We start from the raw sequence: 21,913 nt of genomic DNA, 5'->3' as shown, positions 1-21,913 counted from the left end.
AGCAAACACTGCTCAACATGCTAACTGTATAACCTTCTACTTGTTCGCAGTCATCGTCTTTAGGAGAATGTCCACTGATGGTATGAACGTTTCGACCTCCCACATGTATGAGTACCGCTTGTTTCTGTTAAGCAGACGCAATGGATATCAGAAAGGAAAACATTTTCGGTAACCACAGAAATGGAATCTCTTCGATAGCCATGGCTTCATCATTGTTTTGATGTCCTCCGTCATGGACTGCATTCTCATCTATGTCTTCTGTTGGAAGCTACGCCTCTTGCATTGATTCACCTCGTCTTTCTTTCTGCTGTTGTGTTATTTGTAGGCTCTCTGTTATTTTTTCCAGCTCTTTGTCAGTCTCCACGTCTTTTAAAACGTGGTCAGGCAGGAACGACTTCGAGAGACCTACTCTAGCGTTGCAGCCGAACAGAGCTTCGTATGGTGACTTGTTAGTCCCGGAATGAAAAGCTTTGTCTTTCTTTAATTTGACGAACCGCAGTCCGTCACTCGAGCAGCTAGTTTTTTTCATCTTGCATCAAAGCACATAGTATATTTCAGTGTCCTGATTTGCTTTTTCTACGCTCTCCTGAATCTGTGAGTGGCGTCTTCAAAGTGGTCATTTCTCCTTTAGGCTGATTACCATGTTTGCAGATTGTCTGCTGTTATCGGAGTGTAGAATCGTTGGAGCACCAAGCAACATAAATATGCCGATGAGACTGTAGGCTACTTCTCTTTTATTTCAGAGCCATTAGTAAACTTAGTGAGATGATCTCGGTAGACTACTACAAATTTATACTCTCTTTGAGGATGAGGCTGGAAAGACCTCAAGAGGGGAACAGAATTCCGAAAAAACCACCACCTTTCTGCTTCTTCTGGCAAGGCTTACAAAAGTGAATGTACAGTTAGGTGTTATGACAAGTAATGCTTTCACAGTTCTTTCATCCTATCCTACCCTCCACGACCAATAGCAAAATGGGCCATATGGAGCATGTCAAATAACTCGGAATCTGCAATGTTAAGTTGATTAGCACTCGTACCTTCTTTAACAGGATAGATCAACTTAGTCTTAATCTCGACTATCATTATGTCACAGTGGTTCAGCAGCCAATAGTCCCGTGGTTTCTTCTTCGTGGTCGTTCTAACCTTTTTCACATCGTCGACTAACTTTCGGTAACTGGATTCTGTTAGGAAAACACAGTTTTTAGCAGTACTGGCTCTCATTTGACATAATTCATTGCAGAATATTCTTTGCTTGTCAGGATGGCGTAATTCCTGTCTTGGTACTACACTCCCTCGCGACAAGGTGATACAAGAACCATCACCGGAGAGTACCTGTGGGACTTCAGCCGGACACTATACACTGGAGGACTATTAGGCCGATATCCGTGGCGTGATGGGTGAAACGTCAAATAATAACATGCTGTCTTCGCAACTATTAAACAAAGACCCGAACGCCACTGCAAAGAGTAGTGGCGGGTAAACAATGACAGGATTAGGCTTATTATATACTTTGCCAGCAGACAATTCGGCAAAGTATACAGTGCCTAGGCAATGTATAAAATATCAGCCTTTACATACTTCTACGTCCGATTTTAGGCATTCTACAGAATGCCGCATTTCACACAATGTCGGATTAATGCATGGGAGAGTCCAGAGTTGATATATTTGCAAGAAATTTCTTAATACGAGTGGTTCTCTTGGAAAATAATACATATAACACAGCATGAGGATAACGAAGCCTTTGCATTCCGTCGGAAAGTTACCGGATCCATCAGGCTGTTTTCCAATATCATACATTAAGTTACATTATTTTTTTGGGACTGCAGAAATTCTCTCCTGAAATCATTAGCTTTCGAGCGGGAAACTCCAATTCATTCCTATAGAAGCAAACGAGGTCGATGAGCGTACGATACGTTGTGTGATAAATACCAATCAACCGTAAAGAACTGCAGTGTCAAATTTTAGTACTAGTTTTTTGGGTCTCACAGTAGATTAACAGTAGGGTGGTCTTTTACACTGAGAGTGGCCTATGCTATTGGTCATGGGTATAGTATCATTTTGGCACGTTGGCATTTCTCTCCCTAAAACAATAGGTAAGGTACGCATGCTCGTTGTATACAATGACGAAAGAAAAAAAACCGTGACATCAAAAACGAGTTGTGCGACATAAACGAAAGTTGGTAGGCGTGTTTCCGTATCTGAAAGATGATGTCTACTCAGATTTCACGTCAGTCGTATAAGAATGGTGCTAGTAGGACCAATGGCGATGCACATTAGATTTGCTTTAAGCACACGCTGTAACGAGTGTGAGCGTTACGTACTCTGAGATTGGACGACATAATTAAAACCCCACTGAGTTTGAACGAGGTCGTGTTATAGGGATGTTCTTTCTGCGATATTGCAAAAAGACTTGGTAGGAAGGTAGCCACTCTACGTGATTGCTGGCAGAGGTGGCTACGAAAATGTATGGTCGCAAGAAGGCTGGGCTTAGGACAACTGCGTGGCACTACCGATGCGCAAGACCATCGCATTCGGCGCATAGCTCTGACACATCGTACTGCATCTGCACCAGCAATTCTAGCAGCAGTTGGCATCACAGTGACACTACCACCGTTTCAAATAGGTTACTTCAATCACAGCTCCGAACGAGAAGCCCTGTAGCATGCTCTCCACTGACCCCAAACCACCACCATTTGTGGCTGCAGTGGTGTCAAGCGAGAGCTCATTGGAGGGCAAGGTAGAGGTTTGTTGTGTTTTCTGATGAAATCCCTGTGCTGCCTCGGTGCCAGTGATGGAAGTGTGTTGGTTAGAAGGAGGCTGGTTGAGGGCCTGTAGCCAGACTGTCTGCGTGCTAGACACAATGGACCTACATTTGGAGGTATGTCTGTGGTGGAATTTCATATGACTGCAGGAATACTCTCATGGTTATCCCACGATCGCAAATCTGTTCGTCAGTTTGGTGAGTCGACTTGCTGTGAGGCCATTCATGAACAGCATTCCAGGGGATGTTTTCCAAAAGAATAACGCTCCCCCACATATCTCTCTTGTAGCCCACCATGTTCTACAGAGAGTCGTCACGTTGCCTTGGCCTGCTCCATCACCAGCTCAGTCAAGCACATATGGTACATCATCGGGAGATAAATCGCGTCTTCCACAACCAGCATTAACCGTCTCTGTATTGACCAACCAAGTGCAACAGGCGTGGTACACCATTCTACAAATTGATGTCCGGCACATGTCCAACACAATGCTTGCACGTCTGAATAGTTGCGTTCAACATTCTGTCGGTTACATCGGTCGTTAATGTACCACCATTTCACATTTGCTTATCTCGCGCTTTCATTAACCTGTGATCGTGTTGTGTTAATCACTTCAATATTTTACGTAGAAAAATGTATTCCCAAAATTTCATTAGTCTACATTAATTACTTTTTGGTGTTGGGCTTTTTCTCGGTCAGTGTATTTGATGAAGAAAGACGTATGTGAGCTGACAGCCACATGTCTACAGGAATGCCATCAATATACAAAATTAATTACACTGCTCACCAATAAAGCTGCTTCACCAAGAAGGCGGTATGCAATAAGCCTCAAATTGGCACAAAGTGTACTACCGGGTGCTAATGCGTTAAAGCGGAACCGATTTACGCCGAAAAAAAAAAAAAAACTAATTTTGGCCTCCAGCTGCACGTCTGGCGATGTGAATGCAAGAAAGACGTATAGAAATGCCAAACAAGTGAGAAAGGCATAATGTTTCTTTTAATATTATTAACCGCCGGTTACGCAATTTTTCAATATGAGCATCGGAGAAGTCGACGAGATGTTGTGTGGTGTCAGATTTGCACCTGGTGGCCAAAATTGGAACTAAGTCTTTCCCTGCGAAAATAGGTTCCGCATTAATTCATTAGCGTATCTACCAAGTTTTGCTACAATACGATAATTACAGCCGACACTAGACCCCGTGAGTAGCTGTTCTTTAATTATAACCACCCAATTCGTGCTTTGATATTATTCAAAGGATTAGCAGTTCAGGGCAACCCTACAAAATTGGTAGGAGTAATGTCGTCTGCATTAAGTATACAAGGAAAGATTACACAGGGGGTGCCTCATTTAGAAATCGCATTTGAATTGTTTTGTGATACGATCGTGCTACGCCTCATGTAAGAAGCGCAAACAACTACCTGCACGTGTTGGGATTAGACGGGATCTTGGTCTATCAAGATCGCCGTTCCTTGCGATGCTTTGCTGCTCGTGTTGGTCGAGATCGCATGTCTGTCATGCGAATAAGGAATGGATGGGTCCGGGGGGCCCTTACTCAACGCTTGCAGGATCTCAGCGGTGCCGTGAAACTGTTGGCCTTGAAGAAAGACACATTGTTCTCTCATCCATACTGGATCGTATAGTGACGTCACGTATCCAGATACGGGAAGAAATGGGCTTGTTTGTAGCAAAACAACTATCCACACAGACAGTGTGACGACGTCTAGAGCAACTTGGACTGTCAACATGCGACTGTTGTTATGGCTTCCATTGACGCAGCAACAGAGCAAGTACGCTGCCAATGATACACTCAGCAACAACCCTGGACGTAAGATTAGGGCCATCTCCTCTCTAACAGACCAGTCTTAGTCCTGAGTACGTCATCGTTATTTAATTATTCGTGTGTGAAATATCCCAGGTGAGCGAGCGTTGCGAGATTGCGTTCGTAATTGTCATACGGAAGGAAGGAAGGAAAAGGGATTGGGCTTAACGTCCCGTCGACACCGAGGTCATAAGAGACGGAGCACAAGCTCAGATTGTGTCAAGGGCTTGGAAGGCAATCAGCCGTGTCCTTTCAAAGGAACCATCCCGGCATTTGGCTGGAAAACCTAAATCTGGATGGCCTGACGCGGTTCGTTATACGGGTCACTTTGAGTGACGTATAGGTTGCTAATAGAAACGGAACACGATCAGCGAGTGGTTTGGACAGCAGTAGTTACCTTCCGGACGTGGTAAGGCCGGTAGCAGTGCCTTATCGTCAAGGTCTACATTATATTTCAACAAGATAATGCGAGACCGCGTGTTGCTTGTGCTGTCCAGACTTACCTCGATACTAAAGGAGTCCGTCTGTTTCCATGGCCAATACGGTCTTCCGATTTCTCAACCATTAAAATCATGTGCACATGGGCTGCCGATGGACTCGCACACAACAATCGCCAGGCACCACGGCTGATGAATACCAGCATAAAGGTATAGAATGGAATGTCGTGTGCCGAGGTCCTCCCGTTGGGTAGACCGTTCGCCTGGTGCAAGTCTTTCGATTTGACGCCACTTCGGTGACTTGCGCGTCGATGGGGATGAAATGATGATGATTAGGACAACACAACAGCCAGTCCCTGAGCAGAGAAAATCTCCGACCCAGCCGGGAATCGAACTCGGACCACTCAGCTACCGGGGGAGCATAAAGGTGAAACAGCATGGAATGATGTACGCGTATCTGTCATCCAAGCTCAACTCGGCACGACGCCCAGACGGGTAAATAGCACTGTTGCTGCCGAGGTGGCAACTTTGTGTAATGAACTTCGACCCCTGTATTCGCACAACTTTGAAAACGTGCGCCCTGTCCTCCTTTGTATATTCTTTTTCTTATGCACTACACGGTCATATTGCTGCGAATTTATTCTAAATTCATTCATAATTTATTCATTCTTGTACTATGCTGTGGATGATCTTCCATGTAGGTAAATATCTTTAGTACTCGCTCCTTGGACAACGGTTGTCCTGTACAAACGAGAGAAACTCCCCATCGCACTCCCTCCCCCCAGATTAAGTGGTCAGAGGGCCCGCTAGACAGCCCGTCAAAAACTGAACACAGATCAAGCTTGAAAACAGGAAGAAGCTGTACTGAACTGAAAAGAAAAGCGAAACAGTAACAGCGAACGGTCCCTGTTTAACAAGTGCTACATTGAGCGGACGAGCCGAGCGACGTTGTCGTGGTTAAGTGGTCACGGTATTCGACTACAAAGTGTGTGTGTGTGGAGGGGGGCTGTTTTTAAAACTCCCTCGTGCCTTTTCATTTTATTTTTTTCGCTGTTGGCGATTCAGATTTGTCTGTGTCGTGGTGTAACGTCCGTTTGCAACAGCGTGGTTTAAGGAAAGAACCTATAGTGAAAATTGATTATGCACAACTGGTCTATTAGCAGACAAAAGGAAGTGGCTTTCGAATGGGAACCGCAAATCTTTGATGATGGTTCTCACCGGAAAGCGTTCGGTGTGACATGCACGGCATTAGTGACAGTACGTGTCTCTTGTGACAGGACCTAATTTGTGCATCTTTTGAATGAGATAGGCCTCTTTGCCCAGTTTATGTGTTAGTATGGATCTGAATGTGATCACTCCGAAGGAAATGACGAACACATAATACTTTGTCACACAAGCTGCAACAAATGAACGCAACAGTTTCACAATCACACAGTTTCTCCGTGTTCTGTCAAACGATATGTTTTTAACGGTTTTTAAGTTCCGTTTTGGAAGTTTAGGCTCTTGAATCGCTTTGTTGTAACATAATTCACATTAGTTTATTAGTTGTTTTCGTATCTGTGAGATATCTACGTGGTATTTCGCCTCCTCTTGCTGTTCATCGCATTTGCTTGTGACCGTAATGTATTCTCATCACATGAGTTATAGTCTATAAACAATGTATAGTATGACAACTCCAAGACTACAGAAAGACAATAAACCGACAATTCATAAAATTGTGGAAAAAAGAAAAGAAATGGGACGAGATGGTTGACAACGCGGCTCGCCCGCTTCGTAGCCCAATACCGTGACCACTTAACCACGACACCATACAGTCTACCCAAATTGCACTTGTTAAGCTTCGACCGTTCACTGCTTCTATTTTGCTTTTTATTTCAGATTTCCTGTTTTAATGCTTGATATGTGTTCAGTTTTTGACGAGCTATTCACTGATCCATCTCACCAGTAAATGTGAGGAGGGTGCGATGGAGAGGTTCCTTGGAAGTTTCACTGGAGGCTGTATTTGTGGCTCCCTGTCCGACAAGGATGATAAGCTACAGTGCTTTACACCTGTTTAAATATCACTTTCACTTGTTAAGCACGTCTGCACAGTCGAGCGTATACGACACCACACATGCCACTGACTCATCTTGCAGGAACGCTAATATGTCATCTGCCACTTCTTTCTCACTTTGAGAAATTCGCTGGGTGCCTTTCTGACAAAATGTCAACTTCGGCAACTGTTGTAAATACATTGCAATGTTTTCTTTGTTGATAGTTGCCATTACTCTGCTTTGTGTCAACACCACTAGCGCTGTAGCACTGTTGTGAGTTAGTCGTCGACTAAGCTGCCTCATGCTGTGCTCACCCATTGGACACCTCCAGTCCCGCCCTCTGTTACCATTACCAGATAATATTCTGATTGCATGATAGACAATATGTGGGGTGTCGAAAGCCATAAACACAGCTGCCTTTTGCTACCTAGCACTCAAGGGATTCCTTGCAGGACCAGACTGAAGAGAATCGGTGAGAACAAATCATCTTGCCGAACACCTGTGTCAATTCTGAAACCTCTCCTAGGAAAAAATTTTCTTCTAGGAATTTAATTTTTTACGTTGTGTCTGTGAGTGCCTGTTAAACTAATTGTCTGGTGGTTTTGCCGATACCTGCTTCTTCCATTGTTAGGACTGCTGTCTGTGATAAGGTTCCGCATTGTTACGATCCTGAGGATTGTTTTGAAGTTAAAAATTTGCTCTGGGCAGGAAATATTTTTGCTGAATCCCGCTTTGAACTCCCCAGTTTGCATGTTCTGCTTGGTGTGCTATACTATTCAGTAGATCTTTAGATACAATTTTGTAGGTGACTGGAAGTTGAGATATCCCTCGCTAATTATTGGTATCTGTCCTTTCTCCATGTTTATGTAGCGGACGGACTATGGCCTGTTTCCAGTCGTCTAGTGAGGATTTTGTTAGTAACTTAAAGATGTCTTCGTTGTCTGTCATCAGCGTGCCTGTTGAATCTTTGAAGTGAAGGCTCACCGGCTTGCACCGTATTATTTCTTCTTTGAAAACTTTGCAGAAGTCCCTAGTGTCGTTTTGTCTGAAATTTGTATCTTTTCTCTAATCGTTGTTGTAATATTTTCGTTTCTCTGTTCGAATAATTTTTGATGTCTGTTTTCCGATCTCCGTGAATGTGTTCCACTCTCTTTACGTTCTGCTGGAGTTACATTTTTTCCAAGCTGTTAGTCTGAGCTCTATCGCTTCGCCACGTATCTTTTTCAACCATCTATATTTTTTCTTCTTCGTGGTTGTTATAGTTCTTTCACTGTTTCATCACTGCTTCTCTGACTTCATCTGCATTTCCCATCTTCTTTGAGTGAAGATATTTTACAAATTCGTCCATGTTGTCTGATAAATTTTGTGACAATTCTATAGACTTTAGTTTTGGGATTTGGGTTTTTCTGTTGAAATTTGGCGTTGATTACTGTTAAAGGGGTGGTACCAATCTTTGCCTAGCACTCTTGTGAATCGTACAGTCACGATTTCTCTGACCCTGTTGATATGAGCCTAAATGTATGTTAGGCGAAGACCAGATCTTCTTGCTCCTTGGTAATTTTCTGAAAAAGTTTGGTACCTAGTAGTTTTAAGTCGAATTGGCTACAGAAGTTGATAAGCCTTTCCCGTTCTTATTGCTACGTTTCCGTGCAGGAAAGTTTCCTACTATATTCTCGTGTTTCTCTTCTCGCCATCTGTGCTTGGAAATCTCCTACGAGTAATTTTACGTGGTGCTTTAGTATTTTGCTGTCTCAGTTTTTAGTGTTTCTCAGAACTGTTCGATTTTTCTGTTGTTTTTGTTGGTAGATGCATGTACATTAATGAATGGCATAGCCCTTGTTTGCTGATCCAGACGAGAGCAGTAATATTCGCTCTGATGGGGACGCAACATTTATGGATTCCGCTTGACCATGAAAGCTGTTTCTTCTCATTCTTTTTGGCCGATTCCCTTTATAGATCACAGATTCCGCAGCCCTCTTATTCAAATGCGTTCTCATCTCTGTGTCTGGTTCCATGACGTGGTAGTATGTCTATGTTTCGTCTGTTTATTACATCCATCAACTGTTTAAGTTTACCAAAAAAATGGCCCTGAGCACTATGGGACTGAACTTCTGAGGTCATCAGTCCCCTAGAACTTAGAACTACTTAAACCTAACCAACCTAAGGACATCACACACATCCGTAGCGGTCGCGCGGTTCCAGACTGTAGCGCCTAGAACCGCTCGGCCACTCCGGCCGGCTAAGTTTACCAGTCTTGAGCAAAGAGTTGATGTTCAATGTGCCTAGCAAGTGTTTTTTCTTATGGCGTTTGCGAGAAGTTCTAAGAAGCTCATACTCTTCCTTACGTGGTTTTCTAGGTTCTCCAGAATCCGATGGCCTAGCTGCAACACTGTTTCCAGTTGTAAGTGTTGATTACCTCCTGGAGTCCTTTTCCGTTCAGTGTTTTCCATCATATCTTGATTGAAAATAAGTTAGGAAGGAGTTTTAACCCCTTCGTGGAATGTTGATCGAATCGCCAGATGGGTCTTAAAAGACCGCCAAATATTATTATTATTATTATTATTTGCCACGTGATCATATTTTGCCACATTATTAGGCTTCATTACATGAAAATATATCAGAGGTATTGCCCTCATCAGCTTTTTGTTCATCACTTCAACAAAAATCAGTTTCTCGCTTTTTTAAAATAACGACTTCAAAATTTTGCAGGCACACAGAAGTAAGAAGATTTCACAACTATGTGAGCTTGCACAATTTTTGTTGTAACACGGCATTAGTTAGTCCTATACGCCCCCTGTGTTAACATTTGATAAAGCGCGTTAGTTAAATAGTAAGTCCCAACGGCCACGTTGTAAGATTCACGTCATCCGTCTCCACGAAACACTGCAGAGATTTTTGGGGTTTAAATCATGAGAGTGGTGTACTTTACGGATCAGGACCTCCGCATGTATTCCTGTTATCCTGTTTCTGGTGAACATGTAGTGAACTTTCTTCCGCGATCAATGTCTGAACTACCTTCTATTACCTTGCCTTTGGGACCTGGGATACTTAGCTAGTCGAAAATGGTGACTATGTGTCAGGCAGAAGGTGTGATCGACATCGAAACAAAGCACAAAAATCAGTACTTGGTAAATCCAAGTAGAATACCATCTAACACGTCAGTTTCGGTTATTTTCATGACTGTTCAATTTTCACAGACATAAAATTGATGATGGTACCAAGCAGAACTGAGATACACGAACAACGCTAAGCTTTTAGGCTTTCCCACTGACTGTCATTTTATTACATTTATTTTCTATACTTCAGTTTTTTATTCATGTCCCATGTTCCACTTGGCTTACCAGTTTCCACTTGGCTTAACGCCAAAATTGGCCAATCATTAAAATAAAATTATTCAGTCGTTCCGTTACCGATTAAATTGTACTCAGAGCGATGTCGCTGAGGAACTAGTGTATTCGGTCTACTAACGGCAACATCAACAATCGGTCAAATGTTTGATTGCGTTAGAAAAGGATTGGAATAGAAGCGTTTGTAACTATTCTTTCCAGTTTTTTGCTGATTGTTGATTTGTCTAAATCGGCGTTTTCATAGACGATGAGTTGTTGCGCGTTGTGTGTGAAAATAAGCAGTTGACATCTTTATGTCTGTTATGTTTAACACGGTAATTAGTAGCGTAATTCTAGAAGCTAAAAGTAGAGGGGCCAACACAAATTACGTTAATTAATGGTGCTTATTTTAAGTGTGATAATGTGGTTATGACACTAACGGAAATATGTTGCTCTAGGTATTTGCGTTTTGTTATACTTATTTTTTGTTATACGAGAATTAACGTGCAGTTCGATTTATAAACTCAAACATTTTCATCCAGAAACTGAGATACTTTTATTTCTGTAGCAGATAATTTATTTAGTGTGAATAAAATCTCTGGACAAATGATCCAAGTGGTAAATCACGTTCTCAGCATACAGTAAGCCACTTTTCTCCGGCGACGTTATACAACTTCGGTCACTATGATAAAAGTCGACTATCATCACAAGGACTGCATATCTGCTGAAACAGTCCTTCATTATACGTATAAATACACGAAAAATCGCAAGTTATGGTTTAATACAATTGACCTTTTTGTTTAGGCGGCCCTGGAAATGGAAACTCTGGAGCAGTCGCGTAGTTCCACTTATCGGATAAAGGCCTCGGACTGAAGGACTTTAACTGATAGAAAAGCAGAAAATAGTACCAACAACGACGTCTTTTCATAAAAAGTGGGCGCTGTTGATGTGTTCTTACGACAGTAAATACGGAAGTATTTGTAAGACAAGTTCGTCCTGGTCATCTTGGGCTGTGTGCACGTGTACCAATACGAGAACGAGATCATAAAGTACTCGTCTAAGTCATAAAAGGTGAAACAGGTAAGTTGTCTGTCTACTCAATGGATTGTTATTATTCAGCCTTCCTAATCTATGTTAATCTTTTAACTTATGTTTCTGTCGACTCTGATAGTCTTCGAGATATGTTCAGATCCTTATCTCTCCAATATTTGAGCTCCTCAGCTACTCATGCGTGAGAGAAATTAATAATATTCGAGAATACCAAACGATGCCTGTTTCATTTTAAGGGTTTTCTTTAGATTTTCCCTCCATTTTCTAGTAATTCATGTCTACCAGCTTAACACAGTGTTGATACACCTTTGGAATGCAACACAGCAGCAATTATACGTGGTACAGATTCGACAAGCACTTGATAGGTTGCCAGCGATATGTTGTACCACATCGCTGTGCGCAAGTCACGTAATTTCTGTAAATTGCGAGCCAGTGGTTACGGTTGCAAGTTGCTGCACAGCAGCTCCACACACGCGCTCCATAGAGTTCAGATCAGGCGAAATTGGTGGCCAAGACAACAATAAAACTTTCCGGCAGATTAAAACTATGTGCCGGACCGTGACTCGAACTCGGGGCCCTTGCCTTTCGCGTGCAAGTGCTCTAACAATTTTTTTTTTAATCTCATTTTGTTCGTTTTTGTTCGTTGCATCTTCTCGTGGCGGACGTCGCAAGACATCCGTTTCAGTTCGTCGTTGATCCATTAACTCAGTTTTTGTATTACAGAGGGCAGCTAACCCTCTGACCGAACACACTGAGTTACCGTGCCGGCGATTGTTCGATATAGTTCGTTGCGTTTGGTCTGGGCGGACGTCACAAGACATCCGTTCAAGTTGATCGTTGATTCCTTGACTCAGTTTTTTTATTACAGAGAGCACGCAGCCCTCTGACCGAACACGCTGAGCTACCGTGCTGGCAAAATTAAACAGCTGTCTTCCTTCCGTCCTTCCTTTTTTTTTTTTTTTAATGTGTGTGAAATCTTATGGGACTTAACTGCTAAGATCATCAGTTCCTAAACTTACACATTACTTAACCTAAATTATCCTAAGGACAAACACACACACCCATGTCCGAGGGAGGACTCGAACCTCCGCCGGGACCAGCCGCACAGTCCATGACTGCAGCGCCCTAGACCGCGCTCGGATAATCCCGCGCACCATCTGAGCTACCCAACCACGACTCACGCCCCGTCCTCACAGCTTTATTTCCGCCAGTACCTTGTTCCTACCTTCCAAACTTTACGAAGCTCTCCTACGAACCTTGCAGGACTAGCACTCCTGAAAGAAAGGATATTGCGGAGACATGGCTTAGCCACAGCCTGCGGATGTTTCCGGAATGAGATTTTCACTCTGCAGCGGAGTGTACGCTTATATGAAACTTTCTGGCGGATTAAAACTGTGTGCCGGACCGAGACTCGAACTCGGGACCTATTACCTTTCGCGGGCAAGTTGGTAGAGCACTTGCCCGCGAAAGGCACGGATGGTTATTCTGCTGGAAGACGCCATTGCTGTCGGGGAAGACATCTAGCATGAAAGAATGCAATGGTCCACAATAATTACGTAACCACAGCCTTTGATTACTACTATAGGTTGCATGGAAGCCATCTAAATGTCTCCCATAATATAATACTGCTCCTAGCGACCTGCGTTCGTGATGTGATGTTTCGAGCAACCGTCCGCCTGAATGACAGCATATCCGGACACGACCATCGACCTCGTGAAACACGAAACGAGATTCGTTTAGCCAAGTGACGTGATTCCATTCGTTCATTGGACGATCTCGATGACGCCGTGCCCATTGCAACAAATGGTCAACATGGGAAAACGTAGGGGTCGTCTTCTGCAGCGCGCCAGGTTGAGCAATATGCGCTGAATGGTGTCTTCTGAAACATTTCTGTCTGCACCAGCATTGAACTCTGTCGTTATATCTGCCGCAGAAAGCCGCATATCTTGCTTTAAATACCAGGCAAGCCTCCGACGTTCGCTTTCTTTGACGAGGTGTAGGTGTCTAACACCCTGTCGCCATATTCTTTATTTAACCGTTCAGCTTTCCACAGATGGTCACAATAAACGTATGCGAACAGCCGACCACCTTTCACATTTTCGAGATGTTCATCCCTAGACGCCGCTTCCTGTCTATCCAGCCTTCATACAAGTCGCCTGTATCAGTGGAGTTCCTCATTTGCAGCACGTAGCGTCGCTATAATGATTCTTCATTCGTCTCAGCTCTACTTATATAAACAGTGGGCAAAAAGACTTCTGCAAATGTGTATCAAATTGCTATTGATAGCGATACCGACGTAAATGCAAAATTCTAAGCTTTGACAGCCGATGAGTGACTGTGTGACGCTGCAGCGCAATTTCATCGCAATTTCATCGCAATTTCCACCTCCACCAAAAGGCGTATTCGAGCTGGGGTGCCACAGGGATCCGTCCTGGAGCCCGTTTTGTACACTGCGGACACACCGACGGACCGCTGGTGCACACCGCATTGTACGCAGATGACACAGCCTTCTACACACGAAATGCGAATAAGTACCTGGCCATCTGTAGGCTATAAAGGGTTCGCCCTCCCTGCCCCCCCCCCCCTTTCCACCATCACCTAAACGGATCCCAGCTGCCCTGGCGCAGAACAGCTAAGTACCTTGGCGTAACCTTGGACTCTCGTCTTACGTGGAAACCCCACATAGACGAGGTCCACAGGAAGGTCTGCGCCAGAACGTCCATCCTATACCCAGTCTCCAACTCAACCAGCCCCCTTCCCTGCTCTGTAGGAGTGAATGTTTTATCAGGCCCTGATATGGCCAGTAATGGAATATGCATGCCCTGTTTGGGGATACGCTGCGAAGCAGCACCTGGACAAACCCCAGAGGCTGCAGAACCGCGCCCTCGGGAGGGCACTGCATCTACCCCTCGGATTTCCTACGGAAGATCTGCACGCCGCAGCCGAAATCACACTTCTGAATGAGTATTTCCAAGATCTGGCAAGGGCGTTCTATGAAGGCTCTTCCAGATCAGGAAACGTCTTCATCCACTCCCTAGGTCGGTATGACATGTCCCGCGATAAGCACAAACGCCTAATGACCATCTTCGACGACTAAGTTGAAGAGAAAAATCACTATATCCAATTCCAAATCCTCCTCCCTCTCCCATAATATCCATCACCTCGCCAACCTCAGATAAGTACCAGACACACACAAAACAATCATCACATCACGCGGACACCCAAAAATTATAGAAATAACCACACACACAAGTATACAGTGGAGTAAAAGAAAGGCTAAAAACTCCCCCACACACTTCCCCAAAGAGTGGAAAGTATTAAATGAGAGTGAGTGAGTGAGATTGGTCGACCTAGAGAGACCGGTGGAACGTGAGGACCGAGCAATCGTCAAGAGACACTCAGAGCCCCGGATTCATCATTATCATCGATACGATGTGCAAGTGGGGCTTCAGTAAGCACAAGGACCATTAACAGGCTGCTAACAGAAGCTCATAGCACCCCTTGCGCCGAATACCATTGGCCTCCTTACACCAGTTTGCAGTGTTCTGGCACATTCGGCCTCGAATGTCGTTGAGTGGAGTAGAATTCTCTTCATTTACTCGTCCCGCTCCGAACTGAGCCTCGATATCTAGCTAAGATAGTTCTGAAGACGCCCCAGACAGTGGTAGGATTCCAGCCTGTCACCTGTCATACGGTCTGACAACCAGGAGTGATTGTCTGGATTCTCACTTTTCTCGTGGCATGACCCCTTTGGTTGACAATGCAGCATCCTTACGGCACAACGATGCTTCGACGATATTCTACGTCCTGGACTTGCATTTGAGCAAGATAATGCCGACGTGCACACGGCGAGAGTTTCTACTGCGTGTCTTTGTGTTTGCCAAACCCAGTCTTGGTCACCAAGGTCGCGGGATCACTCCCCAGTTGAGAATATTTGGAACTTCATGGGCAGGACCTTCAACTGCCTTCGGATTTTGACCATCTAACAGGCCAATTGGAATAAATTTGGCACTATATACATCAGGAGAACATCCAGCAACTGTATCAATCAGCGCCAACCAGAATAAATTGAAAGAACGAGGGCCATTTGTGAAGCTAATCATTTGTCTGTCTGTACATGTATGTAATATAAAATACGGAATTCCATGCCATCTGGATAATTCCTTCCGGTATTATGTTTTCTTTCTTTCTCTTAGTGTATTTACGCGGCGGCTGCACAACTGACCCTTGAACAGGAGAACCGCCCATCACAGAAAATGCTGTAAACAGTGGTTTGTACGCAACATTCTGTGCTGTCACATGTCTGCGCATGTGCATCTTCCACATGTTCTGTCCCGAGTACTTCAAATGGCTCTAAGCGCTATGGGATTTAACATCTGAGGTCATCAGTCCCATTGACTTAGAACTACTTAAAAATAACTAACCTAAGGACATCACACACATCCACGCCCGAGCCAGGATTCGAACCTGCGATCGTAGCAGCAGCGCGGTTCCTGACTGAAGCGCCTAGAACCGTTCGCCACAGCGGCCGGCACGAGTACTTCGCGGTGTTATTATGTTTGAGTGAGACAAGCAGACATGTTTAGTGACAACTAACGATACAGATGCATATCCTCTTTGGCAATGCTTTGAAACGATGGCCAGTCAGTTCCCACTTGCAGACATAAAAGGCGTCGATATTTCGTCAGATTTTGTTCCAGGTTGCCCTTCACTTGAGCAGTGTTTTTAGGTGCGCGAACTCTTTCAAACAGTTACGGCTTTTACTCGCTTCAGAGCCCGTTACGCCCTATTTTACTATTGAGTGCTGCATTGCAGACTTTTCTGAAGGTTTTACCAAAACACTTTCATTCTTAAAAGTCATGAACAAACAGTTGTGCACTCGTTTTCCACGAACTGTGTTTCGCACACCACTTTACAATGAACATGAGCCGTGTTGCGGCTCGCGTTGGTGCCGTTGGTAGGTTGGCATCGTGTAATAGGGATAGTGGCGTCTCGTTTTCTTCTCGTGTTACTGGCGCCACTACATTTGCTAGCGTTGTTGTCCGTGAGTGGCAGCAGCAGCGGTTATCGATACTTAGTACTCTAGTACTATCTTTGGATGGGCGTCAAGTGTTTTCCGGCTCGGAGTGTGCCGGGTAGTTCTGTTGGGATGGAGGAGCAGTGAGGTCCGGCAGTGCAAGGACATGCCGGAACCGCTGGCGACATGCAGGCACTGCCGGATCGAGGGGCTGTAGTTGCGAGGGCGACAACCTCGTTCTCCACCGTACCCAGGACGTTTGAGTTGAGTGAACATTAACAAAGTTGTGAAACTTCCGCTATTTTGAGATCACGCCGTTTGTTCGCGCGTTGTTGCTCGAAGGGTCGCTGAGACGAAGAGCAACGAGTGGAGTTTTTGAAGTTGGCGAAATTAACTAGCCGTCCTCCATCTTTTATTATTAATCATTGAATTCCTTGTGTTTATTGATGAAGTTCAACCAGCGGTATTTTTCTGCCTAGTGGCCGCTAACGCAATTACCTGCCCTGGAGGTTAGCGTATTTTCGCGGCAGTGTACCTTACCTCGCTTTGCAGCCGCTGTCCGGTAAGGCGTGTAGTTCGAAAGCCTCCTCGATTGTGGTTCGGATATTTGTTTCTTTTGGACTAATTTGGTCGTAATGGGTCCTACTTCTTCTGGATGTTCTCAACATCGGATTCTGAAGACGCAGTGCTGTCCGCCGGTTCCACCTTGCCTGGGTTATTCCATCGTTGTGTTGGTTATCAGACGTTAGGTAGATGTTGCCTGCTTTTAAACTGTCACTAGTTTGAGTTGCCATCCGGTTAAGTGAATACAGCTCTTGACTGCCTGTCTCATCGTTTACGAAGTTGAGCGACTTTCCCAGGTCGATCCTTGGAGCACTGTCTGAGGCCCTCTTCTCTCTTGCTTTGGTCGGATTGTTATTCTTGTCAATAATGCCTTCAGCCGAGAATGCAATTTGTCTTAAGAATTGTTAATTATATATTGTCTCTTAATAGTGAAAATTTGGTGATTGTCCTTTTTCTATAATATTTTACTATTTCTTAGAGAAGTTAACTCATTCTTAATAATTTGCTATATAGGCCTTCAGCCGTCAAATTGTTTCTGAGTTATTACTACGTATTGGGGCCTTAGCTGACAAATAAGTTGAATTTATGGGCAATAAGGCCTTCAGCTGTGAGTGCAACTCGCTTAAGAAATTTTTTATTTGACATTGTGTCTTAACAGTCAAATTTGATAATTGTTCCATATTGTCGACCTTATTTCCAATTGTTTTCAAATAAAGTGTACGTGGTTTTTTTTTTTTTTTTTTTTTTTTTTTTTTTTTTTTTTTTTTTAAGTGAGTTACCAACGGTAACTGAATACGGCCCTGTCCACACTGAATCCTGCCTTTCCCTAAGTTCCACGTCTCAGAACACTCACTGTTTTGTCGTGACCACCATTTTCAGTGACGTTCATCTTGTCACTGAATACGTGTGTTTCCCTGTTCACTTAAACATAATGACACAGCGAACTACTCAGAACTGAGCATGTATCAGATGTGCATGCGCAGATACGAGGGAGAAATCGACTGATGGACATAAATCACAGCTTCCAGCATTTTCTGTGCTGGGTATTCCCTATGTTCATTAACAAGGGTCAGTTCCACATCAGTCTTATAAATATTGTCCGGCCAGTTTTATCTTGCCTTACCACGTTATGTGCCCGCAACTCCGCCAGCCGCCTTTCAGTCTCCCTGTGGGCAGTGATCATGATTTTGTTAATCAGTGTGGCCCTAGCCGTAGGGAAGGCGGACAGGAATCGCAGATTTACCAACAAAAAATTTTGAGTGTCTTCATCGGCCAGGGAACCTTAACAAGTTGAATTAGCGGAAGGGAAACAATGTTTAAAGAAGGAGCCGCGCGATTCGTCACAGGAAACCTGCAGAAGAGGCGCCGTGTATCGAGCAGAGCAGTAGTTTCGCAATCCCCAGAGCCCGTGTTCCAATTTGAGTAAAAAGCAAATTAATTTCCGACGACGTACGTCTCGTTATACCTCGCGTCACACTGAGCAACAAAACGTCATGTCTTTTATACAGACGAATACTTAGCTTTTATAAAACTGACATTGTGGTTTGACGTGTTGCCTATTTGATATCGTTTCGGGATCTTAAGCCGACACTTGTTCAGTGATTTTTCTGATGTCTCGCCAGCATTGCCAGAGAATTAGTTACTGCGTATCCTGTTGACGAGAAGTTCATCGCAGTATTTGTGTGGATCCGAGGACGAACTATAACAAAAATCTATACACAATAATCCTAACAAAGCACGAAATGAGCTAACTACGTCTGTCTTCATTATACGTTGGACGTTCAACAATTAAACAAGAAAGTAGCTGTACCGTAAAAATGGCGTATTATATCAACACAATTTTTAGTCTACTTCTCTACGTAATTCCCACCAATCTCTATGCATTTCATTGATGCTTACAATTCTGTGTTCATACAGCGTCTGTACCTTCAAAGTACAATGCAGATATGTCTGAAGGAACAGACACTGTCGCTGACGATGGTAAACTTTACGAAATCGATTTTCATTTTTCGACTATGCTTTGACGTCAGCTGTTTGCAACACGTGAAAGTTTTGCCGGACCGGGATTCGACCCCTAATTTATAGCTTATCACGAGCGGTCATCTTGAGCGCTTCGTATACCCGAGCACGCCTCCAGGAGCGATTCATACTTTTATACGTCACGTAGTCTCAGTCATTCTGCTCGCACGATTCGTGATTCTCGTAGAGAGACAAATATTATATCCTTATTTTAGCTCGTCGAGGAAAATCACGAATTGTGCGAGCGTAAGGGTTTTGACATGCGGAAGTTTGGACCGCTCCTAGAGCAGTGCTCGGTAGCCGAAGTTGCTAAGGCAACCGCTCTTGATAAGCAGGAAATCACGGTTCTAGTCGCGATCTGTCACAAGTTTTCATGTGTCACAATCTGCTGAGTCAATGTGTAGTTGCAAAATTCTAATGTGTGTACCCGTCTCATCTTCTTTCGAGTCCTCCTATCGATCTGAGAGTACAGTAATACTGAAGCCAGTTTTAAATTAACTTCTTCGTAGCTGTTCCACTTGATACCACATGAAGGTTCTTTAATCGCAGCAAGCAGATAACAATTCGAAGGGACAGGGTAAGGGCAGTAAGGAAGATGAAGTAGTGCTGCAAGACGCCGAGCTTGGGATGAAGGAGGAGCACGCATTTCCCCTGCCATCTCAGACATTTCCTCTTCAGCACAGCCTTGAATTTATTATCAGTCATGTCTGAGTGGTATGTAGACAGCTCGGTGCTCCACCAAAAATCTCGGAAAATTTGATCACAGATATCGTAAAAGATGATTAACGTGACCTTACCAATCCGTGATTGTGTTTTGAATTTCTTATGGACAGACGATTCAGGAAGTTTCCATTGCATACTTTAACGCTTGGACAGTGGCTGAAAATGATGTATCCAAGTTTCACCAAAGGTTAAAATGCTGTCCAAAAACGCAACACCTTTGATACTGAAACGGCATTAATCTTTGTCGTTTGCTCCGAGCTGCCTCCTGCATCCGTTCAAAAGTGGCACAACAACTTGAGGCATTCACGGTCTCCACATAGATGAGGAAATAAACGAGCAACACACATTGTGCGTCTCACAAGACTGTGGTCATAACTCCTTTAGTGTATATCTTGCTGTTGTTTTCTCTCGGCTGTCATATGACGTATCCAAGTTTTGTCCTTTGCGACAATAAAAGCTGTAGCACTGTAAAAATGGAGCACACTATGCCTGATATCGTATTAAATGCTGGAGACCAACCCATTTGCTTGGCTTTGCTCTCGCCTGAGATTTGCTGCGATGCCTAGCGAAGAAAACGTCTTCCGTTCATGCACTTGTTGTGCACGATGTTGCATTCGTGCACGGTGCGCCTCGTATAAATGCGACGATCGGCTTGTATTAACCCTTCGACACGTCACACGTTGTCACCTGTGGTGGTCGCGCTTGTCTCGCTCATTTCTCCCGCCTTTATCAACTTTCTGGCACCAAAATCAAACCATCTTTCATGAAATTACACCGACTCGGTATACTTCCACTAGTCAGCGACGAATTGCAGCTGGGGACATTTTTTAACGCATAAACCACATTACACCTCGCATTTCAATCGGTCTGCAGCTTGAAACTGCATTTAGAATTGCAGTGGCACAGCTAGCTCCAGTTACCCGCTGTGACTGAAAGCTCTGATCGCTGCTTCTACCTGTATATGGAATTTAATATGGTCGGGGTATCTGTGCAGTCCTGAGAGCTCTTATTACCTTTCTTATGGAAGCACCTCAGTAGTTCGTTTTTAAGCAGAAGCTCTTTTTTATTCGATTGGCGAATGAAATAAGAGAGAAGGAAAATAATTGCGATTCTCTGTATTCCCTCAGATACACCTTCCAATATTCCTGTAGTCGCACACTTAGGGAGAGGAAGTCATCGATAGAATTGTAAGTTGTGTGAACGAAGAGAAGTGGCAGTGATTTTTTGATCTTTGCCACGGATTCAGTACCTGTAGACAAGGGTGGACTAAATCTCTTTGGCAACGAGAGTTAATGTTGTTTTGTGCAGATGACGTCACTTTTTTCTTGGCCGCCTAGCTTGTTATACTGTTCTTCTGGCGTTCATAGTGTGGAGACTTATTTTTGGGATGCTTATATATATCGTGAGGTAAAGAGTATAATAAATTTTTTGCTGCGATCGTTAACATTGACACAATTTTCTTAAGGCAAGTTATTCATTGTGCGAGTTATTAGGTGGTGGTCACATTCATGATTAGCAGAACTTCGACTGAGTAGCTATTTCATGACTATCATACACTTGTTTTGGAAACTGTTCCATTATTCTTTATATTTGCCAATGCAGCTAATGCAGGGGTAAAATTTTGTCAAAACTGCTTTCTGTTTCACACACGTCCCTGTGTCTATTGATTGTTAGCGACAATGTGTAAAAGAGGCAGGGAGTTTTCATTAAAATATAACTGAATTTCCTTAGCTGCGTGTTTTCTGAGTTGTAATTTAACTTTAGATCGAGAAAGCTTTTTGATTTGCTTGATCCCAAACTTTCATATTTCGTCTTGATGACTGAAAGCATCCTTTCTGAAGACGCATTGCACAGTCACGTGATCAGCTTCTTAAATCTTTGTGCACGCATTGCACTCACCGTGGGTTATTCAAAAGACATTTGCTTCGCAGCACACTGCACAGTCTACATGCTCCTCAATGATGTGTTACGGGTACTATAGCAGGTCAGGTAATGTAATTTTAGGGCCAAGATTAACAACTCTTAGATGTGTTTACAGAGCAGTGGTCTTGTATCAATCTCTACATAATTCTCAAGTTGTAACCGCAACTGTATGTAGACTTAACACAAGAGAGCTGTTAACCTCTCAAAGTATTGATCGTTGAAGCGTAAGACGTTAACTAGTG

Source organism: Schistocerca piceifrons, chromosome 3 (assembly GCF_021461385.2).
Source record: "Schistocerca piceifrons isolate TAMUIC-IGC-003096 chromosome 3, iqSchPice1.1, whole genome shotgun sequence".
Lineage (NCBI taxonomy): Eukaryota > Metazoa > Arthropoda > Insecta > Orthoptera > Acrididae > Schistocerca > Schistocerca piceifrons.
Note: the sequence above shows the minus strand (reverse complement) of the source record.